The sequence below is a fragment of the Esox lucius genome, chromosome 10 (genome assembly GCF_011004845.1).
Source record: "Esox lucius isolate fEsoLuc1 chromosome 10, fEsoLuc1.pri, whole genome shotgun sequence".
Lineage (NCBI taxonomy): Eukaryota > Metazoa > Chordata > Actinopteri > Esociformes > Esocidae > Esox > Esox lucius.
In genome coordinates this window covers 23,405,607-23,419,874 of record NC_047578.1, presented here as the reverse complement: position 1 = coordinate 23,419,874, position 14,268 = coordinate 23,405,607, and positions in this window count along the sequence as shown.

Genomic DNA, 14,268 nt, shown 5'->3' with positions numbered 1-14,268 from the left:
TCAGTTATAATCATCAAAATAAAAGAAATAAACACTTGAAATATATCAGTCTGTGTGGAATGAATGTATCAATTATACAAGTTTCACTTTTTGAATGGAATTACTGAAATAAATAAACTTTTTGATGATATTCTAATTATATGACCTGTATACAGGTTTAGAAGCAACATATGCTGCCATCCAGACAACGTCATTTTCAGGGAAGGCCTTGCTATTTTCAGCGAGACAATGCCAATCCAAATTTTGCACGTATTACAACAGCAATGCTCTGTAGTGAAAGAGTCAAGGTGCTAAACTGGCCTGCCTGCAGTCCAGACCTGTCATCCATTGAAAACATTTGGCTCATTATGAAATGAAAATACGACCCCGAACTGTTGAGCAGCTGAAATCCAATATCAAGCAAGAATGGGAATGCATTTCACGTTCAAAACTACAGCAGCTGGTCTCCTCAGTTCCCAATTGCTTACAGAGTATTGTTAAAAGAAGCAACACATTGGTAAACATGCCCCTGTCCCAACTTTTTTGAAAGGTGCTGCTGGCATCAAATTTATAACGGCATGCATTTTTCCAAAAACAATAACATTTCTCAGTTTCAACATTTGATATGCTGTCTTTGTACTATTTTCTATTAAATACAGGGATAAATGATTTACACATCATTGCATTCTGTATACACTCACCTAAAGGATTATTAGGAACACCATAATAATACTGTGTTTGACCCCCTTTCGCCTTCAGAACTGCCTTAATTCTGCATGGAATTGATTCAACAAGGTGCTGAAAACATTCTTTAGAAATGTTGGCCCATATTAATAGGATAGCATCTTGCAGTTGATGGAGATTTGTGGGATGCACATCCAGGGCACGAAGCTCCCGTTCCACCACATCCCAAAGATGCTCTATTGGGTTGAGATCTAGTGACTGTGAGGGCCATTTCAGTACAGTGAACTCATTGTCATGTTGAAGAAACCAATTTGAAATGATTTGAGCTTTGTGACATGGTGCATTATACTGCTGGAAGTAGCCATCAGAGGATGGGTACATGGTGGTCATAAAGGGATGGACATGGTCAGAAACAATGCTCAGGTAGGCAGTGGCATTTAAACGATGCCCAATTGGCACTAAGGGGCCTAAAGTGTGCCAAGAAAACATCCCCCACACCATTACACCACCACCACCAGCCTGCACAGTGGTAACAAGGCATGATGGATCCATGTTCTCATTCTGTTTACGCCAAATTCTGACTCTACCATCTGAATGTCTCAACAGAAATCGAGACTCATCAGACCAGGCAACATTCTTCCAGTCTTCAACAGTCCAATTTTGGTGAGCTTGTGCAAATTGTAGCCTCTTTTTCCTATTTGTAGTGGAGATGAGTGGTACCCAGTGGGGTCTTCTGCTGTTGTAGCCCATCCGCCTCAAGGTTGTGCGTGTTGTGGCTTCACAAATGCTTTCAAAGTTGCTCTTCTATCAGCTTGAATCAGTCGGCCCATTCTCCTCTGAACTCTAGCATCAACAAGGCATTTTCACCCACAGGACTGCTGCATACTGGATGTTTTTCCCTTTTCACACCATTCTTTGTAAACCCTAGAAATGGTTGTGCGTGAAAATCCCAGTAACTGAGCAGATTGTGAAATATCAACCCGTCTGGCACCAACAACCATGCCACGCTCAAAATTGCTTAAATCACCTTTCTTTCCCATTCTGACATTCAGTTTGGAGTTCAGGAGATTGTCTTGACCAGGACCACACCCCTAAATGCATTGAAGCAACTGCCATGTGTTTGGTTGATTAGATAATTGCATTAATGAGAAATTGAACAGGTGTTCCTATTTCAGTATACAGTATACACAGCGTCCCAAAATCTTTGGAAAACGGAATTGTAGTAAAGTGTTGATGAATATGCCTGGAGAAAGACATTGCATGCTATATATGTTTAGGAAATTGTTGCACAACCATAGGATACATCATTAACCTCATCCATCCAATTGTTGTGTCTTGTTGGTACAATCAACCAAAAGGAAACAGTGGTCCACCTTCCCCACTGGGATCAATTACAGTATTTGGCCAAGATTGCTTTTCTTTTACTCTTCAGATCTTTTCCTGTCAAATTTGTTTCCCAATATAATGTCTTCAACATTGGCTCTTTGAATTACTTACTATGTATATGCAGTACATACATACATACATGCAGTATATACACCGATCAGCCATAACATTATGACCATTGACAGGTGAAGTGAATAACAAAGATATCATGACACCTGTCAATGGGTGGGATATTTTAGGCAGCAAGTGAACATTCTGTCCTCAAAGTTGATGTGTCTGAAGCAGGAAAAATGGTTAATTTGAGGTGGATCCTGCTGGAACAAGATCCAGGACCTCTCAGATGATCTTCAGTAGATCATCTGAGATCTTCATGATCTCAGATGATCTACTTTTCACAGATCTTGTCTGCTGCGCATGACTTATCTTTTTACATCACTGTGTTTGCTTTGGACTGTAAACATTGTACTAAAAGCAATCAGAGTTCATAAAGTTGACTATCCTGCAGCTTCTTGTAGCCTCAGTACTGCCTGACAAGATTGTGAAAGTTTTAGCTTTGTATTGTCCGCTAATTTGAGCTACCGATGTGCTGTAGCCTATTTGCGTCGACCAGATATATGTCTTTCGTGTGCCCCAATGTGTTCCAGGACCTCCCAATTTACAAATTAAGCATTAGCAAGCATAAGGATCTGAGCGACTTTGAAAAGGGCCAAATTGTGATGGCTAGACGACTGGGTCAGAGCATCTCCAAAACTGCAGCCCTTGTGGGGTTTTCCAGTCTGCAGTGGTCAGTACCTATCAGAAGTGGAGGAAAAGTGGTGAACCTGCAACAGGGTCATGGGTGGCCAAGGCTCATTGATGCATGTGGGGAGTGAAGGCTGGCCCGTGTGGTCCGATCCAACAGATGAGCTACTCTGGCTCAGATTGCTTAAAAAGTTAATGCTGGTGCTTATAACACGGTGTCAGAACACATTGCATCGCAGGTTGTTTTGTATGGGGCTGTGTAGCCGCAGTCCAGTCAGAGTGCCCATGCTGACCCCTGTCCAATGCCGAAAGCGCTTTCAATGGGTACGTGAGCATCAGAAATGGACCACAGAGCAATAGAAAAAGGTGCCCTGTTCTGATGAATCACATTTTCTTTTCTGGCCGGGTGCGTCTGCGTCGCTTACCTGGAGCACCAGGATGCACTATGAAAAGAAGCAGTGGCGGGGCTTAGCTTTCTTTGCCATGGGTGTGAACCTTTGCCATGGAGGCCCACCCTACCACCAGAGGCCCACCCTACCACCAAAGTCTCTACCTGATTTCCCAACTAAAAGATAGGCAGAAAATATAAATATTTAATACTATTCTCCCATAAATTTACATACGTTATATGTACCATGATGAACAGAAGCTTGTTATTAGGCAACAACAAAACGTACTTGCAGTTACAAAACTTCGCTGTTAGCTGCTTTTGGAGCTGGATCATAAATGTAATCTCCTTTCGCTATTAGCTGCGATGCTGCTCCCGTTATTGTAACCGATCTATCCATTTTCTCTTGCTTCTGCTGCTCAACAACTTTTCTAAAGACGTTTCTCAAGGGCACATACCATTATATTTCATTTTCCTTCCTCTAAGTGACAGATATATATATTACATTTTTATGTTTTCCACAGTTCAGATCCTTAGCAAACGAGCTGACAAAATCCGACATTTTACCCAGGGTTGCCAGATTTACTGATATTATAGGCCCAATCACCAGCGGCCTCCACATAAAAAACGCACACTAGCATTTAATATAGCCCAATTATGGTGGAAACTTACCCATCTGGCAACGCTGGCTACACTCCCACGGTCACAGATTGCTCGATCATACATGCATTATGGAATCATAAAAAATACAGCTTTATCACTTCAATGTGAGCTAAGTATTATGTAGCATATTATTCAGAATATGATTTTATTGTGCTTGCTATATTTCTTTCAACCATAAGATAAACTCCTTTGGGGCCCCTGTGATTGGTTGCCATGGGTGCCATGCCATTAAAGCGCCGCCTCTGGAAAGAAGGCAAGCCGGCAGAGGCAATGTGATGCTTTGGGCAATGTTCTGCTAGGAAATCTTGGGTCCTGCCATTCATGTGGATGCTATATTGACACGTACCCCCTACCTGAGCGTTGTTGCAGACCATGTGCACCTTTCATGGCAACGGTATTCCCTGATGGCATTGGCCTATTTAAGGAGGATAATGCATCCTGCCACAAAGTAAAAATGGTTCAGGAGTAGATTGAGGAACACAACAACGGGTTCAAGGTGTTGACCTGGCCTCCAAATTCCCCAGATCTCAATCCAATCGAGCATCTGTGGGATGTGCTGGACAAACATGTTCAATCAATGGAAGCCCCATCTCGCAAATTACAGGACTTAAAGGATCTGCTGCTAACGTCTTGGGGCCAGATACCACAACACATCTTCAGAGGTCTAGTGGATTCCATGCCTCAACGGGTCAGGGCTGTTTTGGTGGCAATAGGGGAACCTAAACAATATTAGGCAGGTGGTAATAATGTTATGGCTGATTGGTGTATATACATACAAATGTGCACACTGTATATGCAGTTGTGCTCAAAAGTTTGCATACCCTTGGATAATTAGTAGTAAATGTACCATTTGTAAGAAAAATATGAGCAGATGCAGATAAAACACATCTTTTATTTCTCATTGGATTCATATTCAACTGTTGGTTATAACAGAATGGCACAATCATAAAACAAAACAATGGCATCAAAGAAAAAAATGAACTGATCCCCATTCAAAAGTCTGCATACCCTTAGTTCTCAATACTGTGTATTGCCTTCTTTAGCATCAATGACAGCGTGCAGTCTTCTGTAATAGTTGCAGGTGGTATAAATGCCCATTCATTGGTCGTCTTGCATGAAGCGTATGTTTGAGATCTCCCCAGAGTGGCTCGATGATATTAAGGTCCGGAGACTGTGATGGCCACTCCAGAACCTTCACCTTTTTCTGCTGTAACCACTGGAGGATCAACTTGGTCTTGTGCTTAGGGTCATTGTCGTGCTGGAAAGTCCAAGAGTGTCTCATGCTCAGCTTTCATGCAGAAGAATGTTGCAAAAGGTTGTCACCATAAACATCTATTTTGGTCTCATTACTCCACATTACAGTGTGCCATAATCTGTGAGGCGTGTCAAGGTGTTTTGTTAGTCATATTGTAAGAGGGCTTTTTTCTGGCATTGCCGCAGCAAAGGCTTCTTTCTGGCTACTCAAACATGCAGCTCTTTTTTGTTCAAGTATCGTCGTATTGTGCTCCTTGAAACAACCACACCATCTTTTTCCAGAGTAGCCTATATTTCTCTAGGTTACCTGTGGGATTTTCTTTGTATCCCAAACAATTCTTCTGGCAGTTTTGGCTGAAATCTTTCTTGGTCTACCTGACCTTGGCTTGGTATCAAGAGATCCCTGAATTTCCCACTTCTTAATAAGTGATAACAGTACTGACTGGCATTTGCAAGGCTTTGGATATATTTTTATCTTTATAAAGTTCCATTACTTTGTTTAGCAGGTCTTTTGACAGTTGTTTTCTGCTCCCCATGGCTCAGTATCTAGCCTGCTCAGTGCATCCACGTGAAAGCTAAAAAACTCATTGACTATTTATAAACAGACACTAATTGCAATTTAAAGTGCGACAGGTGCGGGATATTCACCTTTAATTGCCATTTTCATCTATGTGTGTCACCTTGTGTGTCTGTAACAAGGCCAAACATTCAAGGGTATGCACATTTTAGAACTTCAGTCCTCAAATAACTTCCAAACTTCAGTCCTCAATTACCCCCGATGTACCTCCGATATCACGTTGTTTTTGTCCCAGACAAACTCACCTGAAATACATCATTAAGGGCTTGATAATTAGTTGACTGTGCCTGTAGTGTTTTCTGGTGTGCTTGTCCAGGTCTAAACTGTGTACTTTCTGAATTGGAGAAACACTGTGGTATATAACTACAATTAAATTACAATGGATGTGACATTTGGGGTCAGCTTTATTTTAATAACGCAACCTAAATGAGGTTGTTAGGGAGGGTCTGAATAGTGTCAAATGGGTACTCAGAGAAATTAGATGAGGGTCATGCTTTTTAAATATAGTCAAGGAGTTTAAACATACTGTTTAGTGTATTAGTACTTGTTGCTGATTATGTTCAAGTGTGCCCAATGCTGCCACAATTCTCCAATTATTTCTGTTACGTGCAATAGCAACTGTGCCTGTAGTGTTTTCAATCAAACAACCAAAAGCCTATATAGCAGGGCTTGGTGATAAGGCAAAAATAAATCATCACAAAAAAAAATCCCATTCCATTTCATATTGATAAATATCACAGTATACACTTTGAATTGGGTATTTTTTGTGACCAAGGTTTTTATTTTTTTATTTATGTTGTGTATTTATTAAAATAATACCAGTCTGGGGTTACTGGCTCGCATATTCACAATAATACTCTGATTAATTCACATACCAATATTCTGCATATATACACTGATATGCCAAGACATTATAATCAAAAAGAAATTAGGAGCAGATACTTCAAGTACTATAAGTTGCGAGGTAGAGCCACTGTGGATCGGACTTGTTGGTCCAGCACATCCCACAGATTCTCTTATCATGTTCCTCAAACCAATTCTCAAACAATCTTTGCAGTGCGGCAGGGAGCATTATCCTGCTGAAAGAGGCCACTACCATCAGGGAATATCATTGCCATGAAGGGGTGTACCTGGTCTGCAATGATGTTTAGGTAAATGGCACGTGTCAAATTGACTTTCACTCAAATTCACAGCAGAACATTTCACAGCAGTCACGTTCCCTCGCCTGGCTTATTGTCTACCCACAGTGCATCCTGGTGCCGTCATTTCCCATAGTAAATGGCGCACTCGTACATGACTGTCCACATGAGGTAAAAAAATATATACTAATCGGACCAGGCGACACTTTTCCACTGCTCCAATGTCCAGTTTCTGTTCCTTCTTTACCCCAACCTCCCCCACCCTTGAAATAACATACTTTCCATCAGCAGCCCACCCACACCTTGACTAGGAAGACATTTTTTAAAAGAAACTTTCCCATACCACCCTGTCACTGTGGGTGAAATAAAAAAATAATAATAAATATTTTTTTCTTTCTCTTTTAACTGTATGGCGTTTTATACATACAGGGTACAGACATACCAAATTTGTTGGTATACTTACAGCTCATTGAAATAGTGCTTAATTCCTCCTGAAAAGTGATGAAATTAAAAGCTACTGTATCCTTGTATACTTGCATGCCTTTGGTATGTCATAGAATAAAGCATGGAAGCTGTGAAAAGAGATGAATTATTGTTTATTCCACAAAGATATTCTAAAATGCCCTGGATACATTTCCTGGTACCCCTTAGAAAAGATAATAAATAATTGGATTTTAGTGATATTTCAAACTAATTAGTTTCTTTAATTAGTATCACATGTCTCAAGTCTTTGTAATCAGTCATTCAGCCTATGTAAATGGAGAAAAGTAGCTACTGTGCTGTTTGGTATCATTGTGTGAGCCACACTGAACATGGACCAGAAAAAGCAACGGTGAGAGTTGTCTGAGGAGATCAGAAAGAAAATAATAGACAAGCCTGTTAAAGCTAAAGGACACAAGACCATCTCCAAGCAGCTTGATGTTCCTGTGACAACAGTTGTAGAAGTTGTACCCAACCCTGCAAGTAACAAATCGACCCCAGATTGAACAGAAGGATAGTGCAAATGGCAAGGAAAAGGAACCAAGGATAACTGCCAATGCAGCATGGTCTCAGGGGACTACGTAGACTATTATACGTAAATCCATGGCGTTCGAGTTTATATGATATGTTATGTTACATTAGGTTACATTACAATATGCTATCAAAATGTATAATACATTACGAATTGGCTAAAATGTAACATATCTTACAAATGATATTACCATGTGTAATATGTTACAAATGCTATTAAAACGTATAATATGATACAAACGCCAGACAAACATATTATATTTTACATTACGAAAAAATATAATTAATTACGAATTTGCACAAAATGAATGAACCATGTTTCAAACAGGCAACATTCAGATCTGAAGGCAGACGCCTTACCCACTGCTCCACACAGGGTATATGGATATCAAGGCATGAGTAATGGCCTTAGCAAGGTTGCTAGTCGCTAAGTCTTCACTGTATTCCATGGTATATCTAATGCTTTGGAAATTATTTTGTACCCTTCTCCTGACTGATATCTTTCAACAATGAGATCCCTCTGATGCTTTGGAAGCTCTCTGCGGACCATGGCCTTTGCTCTGAGATGCAACTTCTACTAGAAAAGCTGAACATTATTTGTTATTAATCAGAGTCACTTTAAATGATGGCAGGTGTGTAATAACTTCTATTTAAGTTTGAATGTGATTGGTTAATTCTGAACACAGCCACATCCCCAGTTATAAGAGGGTGTGCACACGTATGTTTTTATTTAAAATGTTTCCCCCTCGAAGATTTCAGTTTGTTTTTCAATTGAATTGTTCACATTATAGGTCACATTAAAAGTGGAAAAAGTTCTGACATGATTTTTCTTTGTCTCATTCTTTTACATCACAAAAACCTGGCATTTTCACAGGGGGGTATGTGAATATATATATATATATATATATATATATATATATATATATATATATATATATATATATATATATACTTTTTTTACGTTGTTTTTCCTCATTTCAAGCTGGAACTGATAGTGTTATTTACCGATTCAAGTATTATTGTCCAAGTCTTAATGGTTTCTTGACCAGCAACCATTAGTTCCAGTGATATAACCTCTAGAAAATGCTGAATCCACTTATTATGTGTGGTGATTGACATCTAAGAGACACATCTTTTATTGTGGCCGCTAAATGTTGCCTTTTCTGATCCATTGAAAGATTCCAGGAGCTATAATCACTAAGTAACAATAGATGCAAGGTACTGACAATTTTTAGTCAAGCATCTTGAAATAAAACGTGTAACTTTCTTCCAAAAACCTCTAACTCTAGGATATTACCACATCGCATGAAGAAACATACCTACCGGATTTAAGGAGCATAGTGAGCAATTTCATCATACAGTGCTTCCTAAGTGTTACATAAAATATGTAAATACTTTTCAAATGAATAAGCTGATTTGGATTACACATGCTAAAGGGACATTATTCCATATTACATTCCAGTTTAAACATTCTTCAGGTACATTTAGATCATTAATGGCTAGTTCAGAATATGAGCTTTAGAACATTTAGTTCATTAATGGCTAGTTCAGAAAATGAGCTTTCTAGACACTGCTTGTATTTTATAAAAATTGGTCCTTTTTGTTGCCTGCTTACTTTATTTATAAATCATATTGAGTGATGAATAATTTAGAATCCCAAGGGACTGACAGCATATCTGATTTAACTTGTGTCTTTCAGGTCTTATATTGGTGTCTATTTGTTTCAAATCTGCAGGGCTTTCCGATTTTATCCCAGACCAAAGTGTTGCTTACATTGTTTAAAGGGTATATCTGAACACCAAAACTTCCAAAGCAATAGGAAATACTGTATTTCTTTTAATATACATCCATGGAGTAAAAAGCTGGAAAATATTATTTGAAATTAGGTATTGATTGCCCTCCTATGTCTTTTCCTCTGGGTGAGTTAATTAGAATGGGAATTTAGACATAATTGAAAAGAAGAAGTTGCTCATTAGTGCTTGTATACTTAACAATTTAAATCACCTCAAATTGTTAAATGTTTTTTTGAGTAACAGCTTTTACTGTTATCATGACTTACATGTACTAATATTAGTAGTTTTCAAGATATAGTTGGATGTTGTTGATGTTATGGGTTTTTCTTCCACTGGTCCAGGGCTTTTATTGAGGTCAACGGCATCATTAACTTTAGCCAGTGAGCGTTACTGACGTGTCACCTGAGTTTAAAGGGCGTTATTGTGGCATGAAGCCAGTGAAGGTGGATCTGTTGGTGTTTACAAAGGATTCATTCAGAGAGACATATAGGTAAGAGGTTCTCATCAACAAGTATGTATTCATTTTTTATTAATAATTAATGAAAACATTTAAATGTTAGGGCTAGGGCAGTGGATTATAATGTATTGATAAAATGCATGGATCAAATGCACTGATCAACAATAGAAATAACACCAGTCTTTTAAATTCTGACTAAACCACAAGGTTCTTGTGCTCAGCGTTATCGAGTCATTTGTTCTTATTTACATACAGAGACACCCACCGTTTCATATAAAATACAGTGATGAGTTCTACACCTTTCACCTGAGATAAAATGAAGAGCACAGTGGTGATCAGCATCCAATGATTTGAAAGTGGAAGTTCCTGTGTGCATATAAATAATAGGTCCATAATTTAAAACTGATATAAAATAAACCCAGACAATTTATTTCTATTACCAAATGAAAGGCAGCTCCTTTTCTATAAAATGTCTTCATAGGCTGGCTGTACTGCAGTCACATAATTGTACATTTAGCTTCTTGACCAGACCGACTCAGTAGTGTGTGAATACATTTCCATACAGGCCCCCTGTGGAAATCGAAACCCACAACCCTGGTGTTGCAAAGCCTATGCTCTAGCTGAGCTACACAGGACAAGCATTTTCAGATTACATTGGTATTAGAACATTCAGGTATTTCTGAGTGAAGTATTACTATAGTAACTCAGAAATGTACACAGTATGGCTTCGAACTGAACTCTATTCACTGATGCCATTCGTCCATCCATCTGGCCGTCCATGGTGTTTTGGTGCAGAGCTTGTTTTGTTAGACCCAGTTTGTGGCCATACCAATGGCCATTTGAACAGTGAAGTGAATTAAGGCCCAGTGGTGCGTTGGTTGGCTGTGTTTGAGTCACTGAGGCGCTTTGCATCCACGCTGGTCCTGGCTTAGCCTCCAGCCATGAGTTCTTATGAGGCTTGACAGCATGTTTACTTTGGACGCCATTTCCTAGAATTTCTGCATGGTTTGGCATTGACTAACAGTGAATGGCTGGCCGCTTTATTGAATTAGTTCTGTCTCAAAGCTTGAGAGATAGAGATTGGGAGAGTGAGTGGGGAGAGAGACTATGTGTTTTTTTTTGTCCCCTAAAAATGTAATTCACCCAAACTCCTTCCCTTCTCTACCCACTTTCCCTATTCTCTTTTCTTGGGAGCATCAGGAATGTAGGCTCTGCGCTCTAACAAGGACACAGAGAAACATCTCTTTGGGATGCATTGTACATGCAGTGTACGTTCCTAAAGTATATTAATCCAGCGCAAATGTTACATGCCAACCTGTATTGTTCTGTATGTACCTTGTTCTGTATTATGTATTAAGTGGATTGTTACAGACAAAAACCCAGTTCATCCACCAGCGACAACACATCTTGATCCACGGATAAAACAAATCAAAGCACGCTTAAAAACACTCCACGTTGCACGCACACACACCTCATCCTCACCCTACTTTTCCCACATATGCAATGAGAAAATTACTCCAAAAAGTGTCAAATAATTCATGCAAACTTTTACATATAAAGTCTTAAGATGTTGGGAATAAGTTTTCACAGTGCCCTACATAAGTATTGGGATCTAAAATCAAAATTTTGGTGACAGTTGACATAATCCAAAATGAAGACTAGTTAGCTGTCTATGAAAGAAAAGCAAGCAATTTGGATGCTTAAAGAAAAGAAGAACTCAATTAGAATCATGACACAAAAGTTGGGCATAGCCAAAGCAACAGTTTGGAATATGCTGAAAAAGAAAGAGACCATTGGCGTCTTCAACAATTGGCAATGACCAGGTCGGCCAAGGAAAACAACAGTAGTTGTTGAAAAACAACTGTAAGAAATGTGTCAGCGAAATCTCCAACAGCCTCCAGAATGCTGGGTTGAAAGTGTCACTATCTACTGTTCGGAGAAGACTTACAAAGGCTAAACTGCGAGATGCAAACCTCGGATAAGCACCATATATAGAAAGACCAGAACAGTACAGAGATCAGCCTGCAAAGTTTTGGAACAGCATTATTTTCTGGGATCATTCCTCTTTACAATCTGTATAAATAACATAAGCATGAATGTACCCCAAGCTCATTTTCACTTCTATGAAGAAAATACTGTGATTTATTGTTAAGCACCTTCTCAAAGTCAGGTCCTTTCTCAGTCACAGCTTGCTTTTAATATAATTCAACAAAGATTTAATCAGCTAAACCTATCCTAAATGCTGATAAAACTAAATGCATGTTGTTATCAAACTCAAAACAAAAGTCAATAGATCTCCTAATACTTACTGTGTGGTAATATAACTGAATCTGTATTTCTATAAATGTATTTTAACTGATGACACTCTCTCATTTAAGACTTTAAGACTTGCTAAAAAAAAATAAGTTAGGTTGTTATTTTAGAAATAAGCCTTGTTTTTCTTTTGAAGCTAGAAAGAAATGTGTACTTGCAACTTTTATGCCTCTTTTAGATTACGGAGATGTCATCTCCATATATGCTTCTTGTCGGTTCTTACATGCTCTGGACACTCTTTATCATGTTGCTTTATGGTTCATTACTAATTGAATCATAGGCTGGCCCTCACTTTCGACACGGAGGCTCTCTCATTGGTATTTTTTAATATACAAAGCTATTCATGGTTTGACACCATCCTAGTGTTGTGAACTTTTCTGTGAAAAAAGTTCTAAAAGCAACTGCTTACCATCACAGGATCTCTATTCACTGTCATTTCCCACTGTCCGTATAAAGATGGGCAGGAACACTTTTAGGGGTTTCTGCTTCTACTGCATGGAATGGTCTTCAATCTGACCCTAAAGATGCAGGAGCTTGTAGCACTGGATGTATCTGGTTGTCAGTGCTTTTCTTATTTGTAGCTGTATTTGGCTGTTTATTTGCACTGGAAGGTATGGTTGCTGTATTTTTGAATTCCCTGTGTTGTGCTGAGTGCTTTCAACTTGTTTTTGTTTGTTAATGTTGTCTTGGCCAAGACACTCCTGTAAAATACTTTTAACCTCAGTGAATCTTTTTTTCCTGGTTAAATAAAAATGTCATAAAAGTATGGACAGATGAATGGTTGAGATATTATCATTGCATGGTCATGCATGGCTGCCCCTGGAAGGCTCACTCATCTGTATTGATTATTTAACTTTAATGGCAACAGCAGAATGAATTCAGAAGTATTCAGAAAAACATTTTATTTACAACTCATTGAGCAGCGCTTTCACAACGGGACAATGACACAACCAAGGAGCTAAAATAGTATAAGGTTTTACACTGGCCAATTTAATCTTCTAACTTAAATCCAACTGAACATACATTTCAATTGCTGTAGACGTAGACTTAAGTCAGAAACTCCCTAAAACAAGAAAAAGCTTCTCAAGAGTTTAGATATGTCAATGGGTCACAGACTAACTGCTGTTATTGCATGTAAAGGATTTGCAACAAAATACTAGCTTTTATTCTTTGCTATAAGTTGAATTGTCCCAATACTTATTCTCAAATTCTTAGTTTGTGAAACATATATGCGTTGAAACAGCCAAAAATAAAAGGTGTGTCTGTACTTTTGCTTCATATTTCATCTTTTAAATATATTTTCAAATCTTGTGTGAACAGAAAAAATAGCAGTTTTGACTTTACTGTCCCAACTCTGCAACTTGAACATGAATAATACATTAAAGGAGGGCTAACATTTATCACATGCAAGCTGCAGTGGGCTGGTGCTCTAGCCAGGATTTCACATGCCCTTCATCTCACCGTTTCTGACAGATGCCTCTGTAACACTGTAGCACAAATGGGAATCTCTGTGATAGATATGTAAACCCCAGGCAGGGCAAACCCCCAGCTAGCATCCCATATTCGTGTCAGTCCGGAACCCATTCAGAAACATTCTCTAAAATGATGCTCTGTCCAACAACCATGAAGATGAGTTACTGCAGTGGTAATCCCAAATCAACGCTTGATGTCAACATTATTAAACAGCTATCACATTGTGACAGTATATTACACTTCAGTTATGTATGTGTTTATTGTGTATTGTTCTTATAAACATTGGTGTCTGTAAAAATGGCATCTTACAGTATCCCTTGAAGAAACAGGACAAAAGGAAAGACACTGGGATCAATGAAGCCCACACAAGTTCAATTAGGCCACAATGTTTATTCAGTAGTGTTGTTTTA